Here is a 12,460-nt window from a genome sequence, read left to right as displayed (position 1 = left end):
ACACACACACACACACACACACACACACACACACACACACACACACACACACACACACACACACACACACACACACACACGGAGAGAAAAGATTTGCTATGAACGCTAATCCTATGCCATATCGCAAATTATTTGCAGGTGTAGTAAATTTTTAATCTTTTCTCGTTACAAAAATTATTTGCAACGAGTACAGAACATTTATTAAATGTGCAAATTTGTTTATTACAAATAGAAAGCAAATTTGATGATGCAATCCCTTTGCATTATAGCAAAATCAAATTTTTCTCAATGCAATGGAAGTTAAAAATAATAAATATTTAACTCAAGAGACTGGGTTCAGACCACAGAAAGGGTAGTTTTATTGAAATATTAAAAAAATGAACTAGATACACAGATCTGAAAATAATCTCGCTGGATCATCAAAATAATTTTTAATTACGTCAAAGTGATGAACAGTGCTGCAAAAAGTTTTGACAATTTAGCAACCGTTTGAACATCTTATATAATTTGATGGCTCAACAAAATTGTTTTCTGCTAAATTTTTAGAATCGTTTTTATCGTATGTGCTTTCGGGGATGTATATCATAAGCTCGAGATGCGCGATCGACCGCATCAAATCGTTGAATTCCGATGTCTTCAGCCGGCATCGCGGAATATAGTATAGTGAGAAATTATGCTGTGCGTATCAGTCGTTGCATAATGGTTAAAAACGATGAGATATAGAGAGCCGAGAGCGGCGATACGATTATGTAAGAAGACAAACCAGTTGTCGAGAGCTCGCGAAAATGTAATTTTCACTCGCGGAAAATTTTATAGTTGTCGTTTTATAGTTGTTGGACAGTGTTTTTATTTTTAACAAAGTTGTTATCTCGTGGATCTATCGCATTCGAGCAATATCTATCTTCGAGGAACCTCGGTTTCCTTTGTAATGTCTCTATCTTTTTTTCAAAGGACTGATCGATACTCTTTCTTTGGCGCGATCTCAATCTCCCATTTGTTTACTAACTTGACTCGGTCTCTTAAAAAGATAATTAGCGTTATATTCTGCATTTGTTACATCGACCGATTACATAACGGATAATTCAAGGAACGGTTGGAGAATGATTCTTTTCATTACAGCGATGATATGGATGCTTGATCGCCGGTAAATTTCTATATTCTTTTACGCACTCATCATTCATCTTCTGTAATTCTTGTGAGGATAAATGACAAGCGAATTCCGCGTGTAATTAATCTATCTCTATTATGTAACTTTAATCAAAACCTCGCGTGATTGGTCTACATGTAAAGAATGGCTTTGTTGAAATATTTAAAAATTTAGCTAAATAGAATTGGAAATAATTTTGTTGGATTATCAAAATAATTATATAGGATCCTTAAATATAGTTAATTTAAATATAACTAAAATGTTAAAATTTTTTGCATCATCAACTTTTAAGCATTTTATTAATAGATTATCAAACATCGCAAATTTTAATTATTGTTAATTAAATATTTTTACTTTAATAGATTATTTTTATTTTTAATAACAAATTTTTTTAAATAATGTTTTAAGTTATCAAATTATGAAAGTAAAATTTACATAAGCAAAAAGCTTACGTAAATTAAACAAAACATAGGATAGAGAGAGGCAGAGAAAAATCCATTCATATTACATATATCTGAATCTTTACCTTCAAAGAAAAATAAAACAGATATTTTACGTATGTTAAAAGAATGTCTAATATTTGTTAGGAATATATAAATGCGGAAAAATTATTATAACATCGCTAAAGACGAGGCTAAAGATGGTTTGAAAAAAGCCGAAACGTACGATTCTCTGATAGTAAATATATTTTTCAAAGAAAATTTTTACGTACTAATTATAGGATAGGATTCTTTAATTTGTCTTCTTATTTACCTTTTTTTTACAATCCTTTTATAAATTTTAAATTTCATTGACTATTGAGAGAGCTATCGGTCTTTCACAGTGAAAGTACAATTCGGGAATTACTGACATTTTCTCTGTCTTTCCGAAAGGATGAAGTTTACTCCAAACTTATCGATGACAGCGTGTAAAGGTTTACGCCGCAAAGCATACCTTACACACATATCAGTGTGCAAACCGCGAATTGTACTTTCACTGTGAAAGACCGATAGCTCTCTCAATAGTCCCGATGTATATCCGCGTGTACAGGGATCCGGATGATTTTTTTTCCGGACAACCGGCGCATTACCTCGAAAAGCAGATTACTTATTCAAGGTTGGTCGAGGAAGCCATCGCCCACGTTGGCAAAGCCTCGCAAGTGTAATCGATGATTCAGTTTTTCCCGGTCGTCTTGCCGCTCGCTCGCGCGATTCCGTGCGCTCTCTCAATGCCGATAGCATTACGTAAAGATTTGCGAGTCGCGACCCGAGCGGACGGTGATCACTTCAATCGTGACCGATTGACAGAGAAATCGTATTATCAAAGACGTGTATATATTATTATATGCCACGAGTGCACACGCGAAATGTGATAAATCTAATCTGCCGACACTCGTACAAAATGTGATCGGGCAGATCTCGCAGCGCTTCGTACGACCGTAGATTCACGAAATAAAGAAATGCATTTGAGGCGCATTGTTGCATGGAAAGAACGATTTTGCTGAAGTATCCAAGAATTTATAATGGCTGGATATAGATTTGAAAATAATTTTGTTGCACTATCAAAATAATTATGTACACTGGGAAAAAAATATCTGATTGTATTAATTTGAAATTCTGCTTGAAAATGAATAATTCAAAACTTTTTGGTTGAATTTATTATAATTCTAGTTAAGAAAACCAGAATTTTAATTGAAAATGGACGAACCAGAAGAATCTTCTTTCAACTAGAAATTTTTCCCAGTGTAAAAAAACTTATGCGTGATGAGCTGCAAAATATTTGAACGTTTTAATCAACTTAAGCCTCTACTATAATCTGAATCTTTTTAGCACAAAATTTTAACTCCTTCATTTTTATTCAAATTTTAATTTTCATTGAATAAAGATTTTAACATTTAAGTTAAAAAACTATTTATTAATATAATAGAGATGATGAAAAGTAAATCTGAATTTTTTTGAAAACTTAGAATTAAAAGTAAAAAACGTGGACAAAAAAGATCCAGATTACAGACAAAGAATTAAATAATTATTCTAATGCTAGTTTCCATCAGTATATGATTTCTGATAAGTTGAAATTCTTATTCCCAATTCTCTTTATTCTGTCCCTTATAAAATAAGGCTTTCTTTCAAACTTGATCTAACTAAATATTTAGATATTTCGGCAAAATTGTTCTTTTCATTTAGAGAATTTTGCGTCGACTTTTGCGTATCGCGAATGCGGAAGCGGATTTCGGCGGCATCGCGCGATCGTCGAGCCAGAATGCGATCGCTCTTAAATCAACGAGCGATCGGGGTTACTTTACTCAAGCGAGCGCACATACGAGTCGCGGGAGGGGCTGCCTCGGTGGGAAAATGACCGGCGCGCCGTGCTCGAGAATTGCTTTGATATGAGGTAATGCGCGCCGCAAAACACGCAAGAAGCATTACGTAACGTTTAAACGTGTGTATACGTGGCAGCGACCGGCAGCTCGTTGGTATATTTATTAACGAGCGATCGTAGCTGCGGTTTCCGTCATGAAGAAACAACCGGCCCGAGCACTGATTTCCAAACGACTGTAACAGTGAATTCCGATCGGTGACGAAGTTTACAGGAGCAATTAGCTTGATCGCTACTTGACATGATTTAATGTGATATGACAAGGATTCACGACTGAAAGAAAATACCGACATAAATCAGCGATTCCGCGTCAGCGGCACAAATCAAGGCGCGATGATGCTCAGTTACCGTAAACGCAGCATCAGCTCCGTTTTTTGAAACGTTCGCAGTGTGCTCCCTTTAAATTAAGATTTCAAATATTCACAGTTTTTAGAAAACTATGCTAAAGAAAAGTTTGACATTTGTGACTTGCATAATTACATAGTAAAATAATTATAGTCTGAGGAAGTCCATTTTTGTAGTTATTAAAATGTATGTAAATATATCATAGTTAGAGTCTGAGTTAGAATTGAAAAAAAAACTATAATTATAATTCTGGTGTCTACTGTATATTTATTTGATACATTAAACTATAAACATAACAATTATTATTAATATTATGTCAGTAAGAATTATAAAAATTGGAATTCCTAATCATAAATATTTTATCATATAATTATAATCGAATATCAAATATTTGAAAAGAACGGTTTCGTTGAGAGAGAAATATATTTAAGAATGTAGCTACAGATAAATATCTGAAAATAACTTCGTTGAGTCATTAAAATAATTACACATGACGCTCAAATTGGTTGTAAAAATGTCAAAACTTTTTGCAGCATTGCTCTTCATGCTTGAAGTTCCTATGTAACTGTTTTGTTCAATAAAATTAATTTTATATCTGCTAAATTTTTTAATATTTCAGCAAAATCGCAGCAAAATTTTTTCTGTGCACTTTTTTCTCAGTGTGAGAATTTATTTAAAATTGTAGACTTATATAATACATGTAGACTTATTAAGGACTATCCAAGAAAAAACCTTCCCACACAAAAACTCATATCTGAGGAAGGAAAAAGGATTTTCAGAATCCAAAAACAGCGAAGAAAGAGGGCATCCGAGGAAGTGACTGAGACCACCATAAAAAGTATGATGGAGGGAAATCCAGAAAAAATTAAAAATTTTTGTCAAAAGTAGTTTTTAAGAATTTTTTTAAATATAGTTTTAATTGTAATTAAAAGACGTTTCTAAAATGGGTTTGCTTTTGAAAATCGGTCAAGTTGAAATAATGGATGTATATATATATATATATATATATACACATAGTGTCAAAAAATTGAAGATATTTTAAACACAGATTCTTTGAAACATTTTATACATAAATTGCATTTTTTGGAAATAGTCATTGTGAAAGTATATCCTCAAACTTATGCTAATAATAAATTTAATACCTTCACACTGATCTTGTCATCCCTGAATGTACGAAATTTTAATTCTGTCATTCGTAATTTTTAAGCTTTCTTCATTTGAAATCTATCATAGCCTTAGTATTTTTATATTAGACTTCTCATCTTAACATGTTATAAAGAATCTGTCTTTAAAATCCGTCAATTTTGAAACATCCTGTATAGTATACATGTAGTGTGTGTATATATATATATATATATATATATATATATATATATATATATATATATATATAGTATACATATATTTTTATTACATTATTTATTAATATTTATTTATTAATTGTGTAATGAAAAATGTTAATATGGCTATCTGATTGGTTCATGACAAGACTATACTTAAGACTGTACTTAAGATAGAAAACTAAGTATAAAGATTATTATATAAATATAAGATCTGACTTTAAGTACCGACCTAAATATCCGGTAAAATGTAGGGAAAGGGTACTGGCTCCAATCGTGAATTACACATTGCTCTGAAAAGGTCAAAGTATTTCAAATGCAAATCACATTAGATCTGTAAGGGTATTGGCTAGTAAATGCGGGACGCGATTCCTGCAGCCGGCCGGCCGGTAGGTCGTTGACGTTCTCTCGAATGTAATAATTATTTTCACGTGGCGACGAGAAACGCGCATGGAACGTGAAATGCAATTTTGGTTTTCGTGATGACGCGCGGACAGCCTCACGTTGCAGTTATCGACGTCAGCATAACACGCGTTTGTTTCATTCGTTTTTCCAAGTTGATTATGAAAGAACGATCCGAAATCATTTATTCAATGCAATATACAACCTTGGTTATAAGTATAAAGCACTCTCACCAAATAATTGACATAAACGTTCTAATTTAACGAAAGATAAATAAAAAAAAACAGTTTATCAGAAAAATTAGTATTTATTTTTATAACAATTTTAATATTTGTTATGCATTCTTTGGCTTTTATATTAGCGCCTTTTCCAAAAAAATGCAATAAATTGAGAGTGTTTTATGCTTATAGCCAAAGAGGCTATATTATATTCTTCATAGTATTTATTATAATGGCAGCGTTTAGCATAGGAAAAAAGCTTTGCAAGATTCTTTAATGTGATTGATGTATTTAGACTTAAGAGGATACAGATTAAGAGCAAGATCAATTTTATTCAAATTTGCCATCATATATCACATTATTGTTATCTTATAACACATTGAGGATAAAAATATCGATTTTTGTCGCAAAATATTAGCAAGTATCGTTCTAAATAAGAATGTTATGACTACTATCTCTAAGCTGTGCACTGTTTGTTTACATAAGTTACACTTCCTACAAAAAATTTCAAGTGATAACAATAATGTTTTTAAAGTTTTTATGCAGTGCGTTAAATATTTAAGATCTTGAAAATAAATAATTTCTACTTCTTTAGTCATGCATACTGTATATACTTCATTTTATAATATATCTATATATCAAATTTTTTATTTTACTTTATATTATTTTTTTACTTACTTGACTCTTGTCTTCTTTTTCCATTTCAATTAAGGTAAACGTTACAGTTATAATCGGAGTTTGTACGAAACTCTATATTTATTTATATTATTATTAATCTTTCAAATCTTTCTTTTTTATAATATAATATTATAATTTAATTATAATCTTTAAATAGAATTAAATTATAATGTTATAATAAAAAATACATTTCAAATTAATAATAATAAATTCGTGTAAGTGTTTGGATATAAGTACATACATGCCCAGTCACTTGCACTTTTGAATACTTGCGACAAACGCGATGACGTTTTTGCAGTTGGATAAATTCAACTGTAAACGCGTCAAACACGACAATGCTAAAAGTCATTATAATGTAGTTATTTTTCAAATGATGCGTGCGTCAAATGTCGCATTCATAAATTTATACCTTAACATCATTTCGCTTTATTTAAAATTCATCAGTGATATGATAATGCAAACAGTATTGGTTTTCAAACTAAATTCCAATCTTAGATTATGTGACATTCTTTTTAAAGCTGCTACTTTTTACAAAATTCGACATTTTCTACATTTAAACTCATTGTGCCATCACGAAGCTACTAAGACTGAGTTTTACGATAATTAGATTACATTTTTTAAATTTGAATTTTTGAATTCTGAGACCAGAACCGAATTCAACGACCTTAAAAATCCTTAAAAAAATAAAAATCTTTAAGTTAAAAATCTTTAAGTTTCTTTGCTAGAAAGCTCCCGCAAAGAGTTAAAAGATTTTACAATAGTTGCAAAATTTTCTACTAAATCAATGTCGACAAGTATCTTTCACGGAACTGCGTCGTCTTATACATGAATTTCGCGAACTTTCCTTTCTTTCCGTTCTCCTATCCTTACAAACGAGACACGAAACGCGTCAGACCGGTTAACGACAGTAGCGTTAATGTAGAAAGCGCGCGATTTAAATTTACATAACGGAATCATTGCGAATGTTATGTTACGGCCTTGATTGCGTGTATATGTGTGTGTGTGTGTGTGTGTGTGTGTGTGTGTGTGTGTGTGTGTGTGTGTGTGGGTGTGCTTGCATGTTTGCGTCACAGGTCAAACGCATAGTGAACATCGAAGGCAGCGATTCCGGATATCGGTGTACCGCACTTCGGGGCCGAATTACGTAACTGCGCATTGATAAGAAAATAAGCAAGTCGCCTTGACATTGCCGACTTGCAAGCGCAACCCGACAGTTTTTGTCTCCATCCCCTCCCTCATGCTGGCAAATGCGTTTAATTCAACAGACAGTTTATCAAACGAATGTTACACATTTTTCACAACATTTTTCCCGGCATTAATTATCATTTTTAACTTTGCACTTTTAGTTAATTTTTATGCAATAACTTTCCGCTTTTAACGTTGCTCTAATTAATGAATGTTAACGCAAAAAGTATATAAGAATAGAAATTATTTATTTCAATATATATAAATGAAGAAGGGGATTTAGTTTATAAATTTATTACCTCACACATCCATCTTTTGTTTACATTATTATTAATCTATATCTAAACTTTGTATTTATTTAAAGTATTTTTCACTACATACACTAAAAAATGAGTGGATTTAACATTATTATGTAAAATTACTCAACATTTGGTAGCTATTACCAAACTCTTTTTTCAGTGTGAATGTTAAATATAATTCTCACCGCGTTGGTGTTGATGTAAACGCCAATATGTGGATTTAACATCATGGATTTTAAACATCATGAATATTTATATCAACATCAACACGGCGAGAATTATATTTAACATTTACAGTCTTAAATCCACATCCATATTTTTTAAAATGTAGAATATATCGAAATATGTCTCCTTCCGTGATTTCTTTCTTCTTTTTAAATTCAGGGAAGCATAAATCTCGATTGAACACAGGTGTATCTCCACATGTTTTCTATGAGAAAGATACTAACGATGTGTTATCCAATAAATCTTTTCTCTTCGCAACTATATCATATTTATTTAAACTATCTCATACTGTAATGTGATGATAGGCTGCGGTCAAAGTCTCACTACAAATGCTTTGAAGCGTTTGGTTGACCAATTAGAAAAAAGAATTTTACAAATTAACCAATCAAAAATTGCTTTAAAGCATTTGTAGCATTACATTGACCATAATGTAACAATTATATTAGATTACTGTATGCAACATTTTTTTATACATGATTTTATACAATTGTAGTCACAGATTATTCGAAATAATAATATTTTCAAAAGAAAATGTTTTTGTTTAATTTCTCTGCGTCTTTTCTGGCGTTAATAATACTTTAAAATCCCATCATCCCTGGGATGGGCACACAAGTGGACGACGAGGTTGTTTTTGTGATTCGTCGATGCAACGACGATAGGGGATGTCATCGGCAAGGTATAATCTGTCAAGCACAGGCGCTGATGATGTTTATATAATCACGTGGTTAAATTGTTGCACACTGCGTTGTCCGTATGATTACGTAACTGGAATTCAATCGTATTCTCACGAGAAACGGGCAAATGTGTTATCGCTATAAAGTGTTCATCGCGCATCGCGCTTAAAGGGAAGTTTTACGTTTTCCGGAACTTGAGAGAAACTCCGTATTGGTTAAAGTCGTATTAATCTTTTCACAAGAATTTTATAATTGACTTGTTGAAATATATGTTTATTCTCTTTTTTGCAGATACCGGTACTATGAGGTCGCACGAATGGATGCGTGAGACATTCCGAAGCAGATTCGAAGGTACATTCGTCATACTTGATATTTACAATCTTCGCTTTATTTTAATAAATTGATGTCGTATAAAAAAGATATATAAAAAATATATATAAATATATATAAAAACAAAAAGAATATTTTTTCGTTGAATCGATCGGTTAAAAGTTAAGCGTCAGGCATTTGTATATTATTTTCTATTTTATATGTAAAAAGTTAGAGAAATCCTCTTATGATTATAAGTGAAACATCGATTTTGTGCTCAAGGGCGCAGATGCTCGTTACGATGCGACAATGGAGGATAACATTCTAACAAGCGCTTAGAGCACCTGACATAACTCTTATACCTCGTTATTGCGCTGGTATTGTGCAGCGGGTTGATATTATTCCAGGAAGCGCAATATTTATTTCTTAAGGCGTAATTTCCATATCGCGGGCAAATAATGCTAGATTCATGAATAAATGCTGTCCACTTAATTATGCATACTTATACCTAGACGTCGATTGAATTGATTCGATTTTTTTCCGGTTATCAAAGTCACCTGTGCGCAAATTATGCGTCGCGACGGGCAATCAGATCTTCCACCAGTACTTTTCTTTTTTTTACACAGAAAGAAAAGTTTCGTTCAAAGTATGTAAATATATCTGAAGTATTTACAAATTTATAGTTAGATCTGAAAATAATTTTGTTGCACTACATTAAAAAAAGTTTCTGGTTGAAAATGAACGACTAGAAAATTCTTATCATACCAATAAAAATTTTGATTTTTTCAACTAAAATTATAACACATTCAACCAGAAAATTCTTATTTCATTTTCGAGAAGAATTGCAATTAATGCAATCATACTCTTTTTTTAGTATATGAAAATAATGATATAGGATACTCAAATTGGTTGCTAGAAATGTCAAAACTTTTTATAGCATCGCTTATGCTTGAGTTTTCTACATAATTATTTAGATGGTCCGACAAAATTATTTCCATTTAGTTAAATTTTTAGATATTCCAACAAAATCATTCTTTCTGTGTATCTTATAAAATATCGCCAGCGCATCTTTCTGTTATTATTTAATATCAATTTATTTCTTAATTCGCTATCCTATCCGTTTGAGCGTAAAGTTTATTCGCCCTGCTCATTTCGCATCTTGACGCACAAACGTCGTGGAAGACAGGCGTCCAATTATAAAAATTTGCGCGACAGGCGAATCAATTAAGATGTAATAATTCGACGCTCTCTGACGATGGTTTGCTTGCAGGCACTGGTACGTTCCAGCCAAATGAATGGACGCGTGGAAGAGCTCGATACGAATCTAAAGGTAAGTTATCATCGCCATTCCGTTGATTGTTTTTAACGGCTTAATTTTCAAATAAACTCAAAAACAGAATACAAGTCATCGAGACAAGATATCAAAATGACGTTAAAATCACTCCAAAATAATTACTAAAAATCACTTTTCAATTTATTTTAACGTCATTTTGGCGTTATTGACTTATTGTTCTATTTGGAAATTGACATGCTTTTTGCTGATCGACAGCGCGGTGAAGGATGATTGTCGAGGGAAAGATAATAAGAGTAAGATGACGTCGCTGCCGATTGGATGTTACAGCGACAAGATGACACAATAATTATAGTTATTTCTGCGAAAGTATTATGTTACGGGAGGAGGATCAGTGTCAGCTTACCAATCAATGTTGAAAAACGAATTCTAGAATCGGCGGTCAGTTCGGAATTTGAGGATATAACCGACATTCTCCGCGGCGATAACCAACGAGTAAATTGATACTCGATATACTCGAGAGGAGTGCGAAGACATGCCTGAGTCCGATCCCAGTGTCTGGCACGTAAATGTTAATAACATCCGTCGATCAATTACGCCCATCCCCACGATTTCTTAATCGTTGCTTGATTAATAGTTGCGAAGTATATAATAAGATGATTCAGTTGCGATTATTGTAATCGTATTAATTTTATTCGAGATATCGAGAGTTTAATGAATATGCAATTATGTGTTTAATAAACACACAATTATAGAAATTGTGCACGGAAAGAACGATTTTGCTGAAATATTTAAATATTTAGCTAGATATGCACTGTTAAATTCATAATGTCGAATTGGGTTGTCATGCCGACTAACCTATATAATTTAATAAATATATACTAAATATAATAAATAAATACTAAAATTTAAATCTACATTCAATTTTCCTTCAAAATCGGCACGAACTTTCCGGACAATCCAATATATCAATTTATGTTATTTTTATAAATCATTATTATTAATATCACTGCTCATGATATTGATTTAACTAAAATTTAGTTTATTATTTATTATTTATTAAATATTGTTTTAAAATAAATATTAATATAAACGCTGTTTATTTTGAAATTAAAGAAATGGAACGATTTACATTTTTAATATATGAAAATTAAAAATAACGAAATGTTATTTAATTTAAGAGATTGGATTTCTTCTTTGATACTAAAAAAAAAATTGATTATTAAAATGTTAAAACTTTTTATGCTCATGCTAGTTTCCTATTGTTATTAAAATACATTTTGATAATCTAATATTTCCAAATCAATTATTTCCAAATCTACATTTTTAGATATTTCCGCAAAACCGTTAATTCTTTCTGCGTGAGATTCATTTCTTTTCTTTGAGAAAGAAAACATATTGAGATGTATTGTAGTTAATATTTAAAAAAACAAGTTTTGTGTACAGCATGTACAACTGATATGAATGTATTTTCAGACGTATTTATAATCTATATCGGTGTTTCATCGAACGACGCATATGTCGAAAATGCGTCATGCTAGGTAAAAGAAAAATATTGCGTGTTTTATTTCTAAAAATTCCGTCAACGGCGCCGTTAACGTGCGGCAAGCGTTAACAAAGATCAAAGATCGTTTTTAAAAACGCGAATAATTGGATAAACGCGGGGAAGGAGTGCTATGAAATCACTGTAAATTAATCGACGGGGAGCCGGATCCTCAGGTATTGAAAAATCACGCTAATGAGTGGACGAGGGAGATTTGGCAGAGGGAAGTGATAGGGGAGGACTGAGAGCGAGCTGTGGTCACTTCAAACGTCAATGCCGATCGTAAACCGGGCCTGTATCACACAAAAGCGTATTGACGATAATAATTAACGCTCCGTTACAAACGGCCTCGGATGTACAGATGCGCGCGGTCGAGGTAGACTTAGCTCGTGTAATTAGTGCTAATTAATACAGTGCAATCGGCTCGGCTGCGGAATCTCGACGACACG

General features: G+C 32.2%; 1 long non-coding RNA gene across 1 annotated transcript in view; it reads left to right on the top strand.

Annotated features, from left to right (window-relative positions):
* The window catches only part of LOC108694461, a 15,326-nt gene extending 4,222 nt beyond the window's left edge, over positions 1–11,104 (top strand). Inside the window, exons 2-4 of the long non-coding RNA XR_001932081.1 lie at positions 9,160–9,219; positions 10,448–10,507; positions 10,727–11,104. This is a non-coding gene — a long non-coding RNA (uncharacterized LOC108694461). The remainder of the gene's footprint in view (positions 1–9,159; positions 9,220–10,447; positions 10,508–10,726) is intronic.
* Positions 11,105–12,460: the final 1,356 nt, after the last annotated feature.

The sequence above is a fragment of the Atta colombica genome, unplaced genomic scaffold (assembly GCF_001594045.1).
Source record: "Atta colombica isolate Treedump-2 unplaced genomic scaffold, Acol1.0 scaffold12, whole genome shotgun sequence".
Classification (NCBI taxonomy): domain Eukaryota; kingdom Metazoa; phylum Arthropoda; class Insecta; order Hymenoptera; family Formicidae; genus Atta; species Atta colombica.
This window is presented reverse-complemented; position numbering and strand designations above follow the sequence as displayed.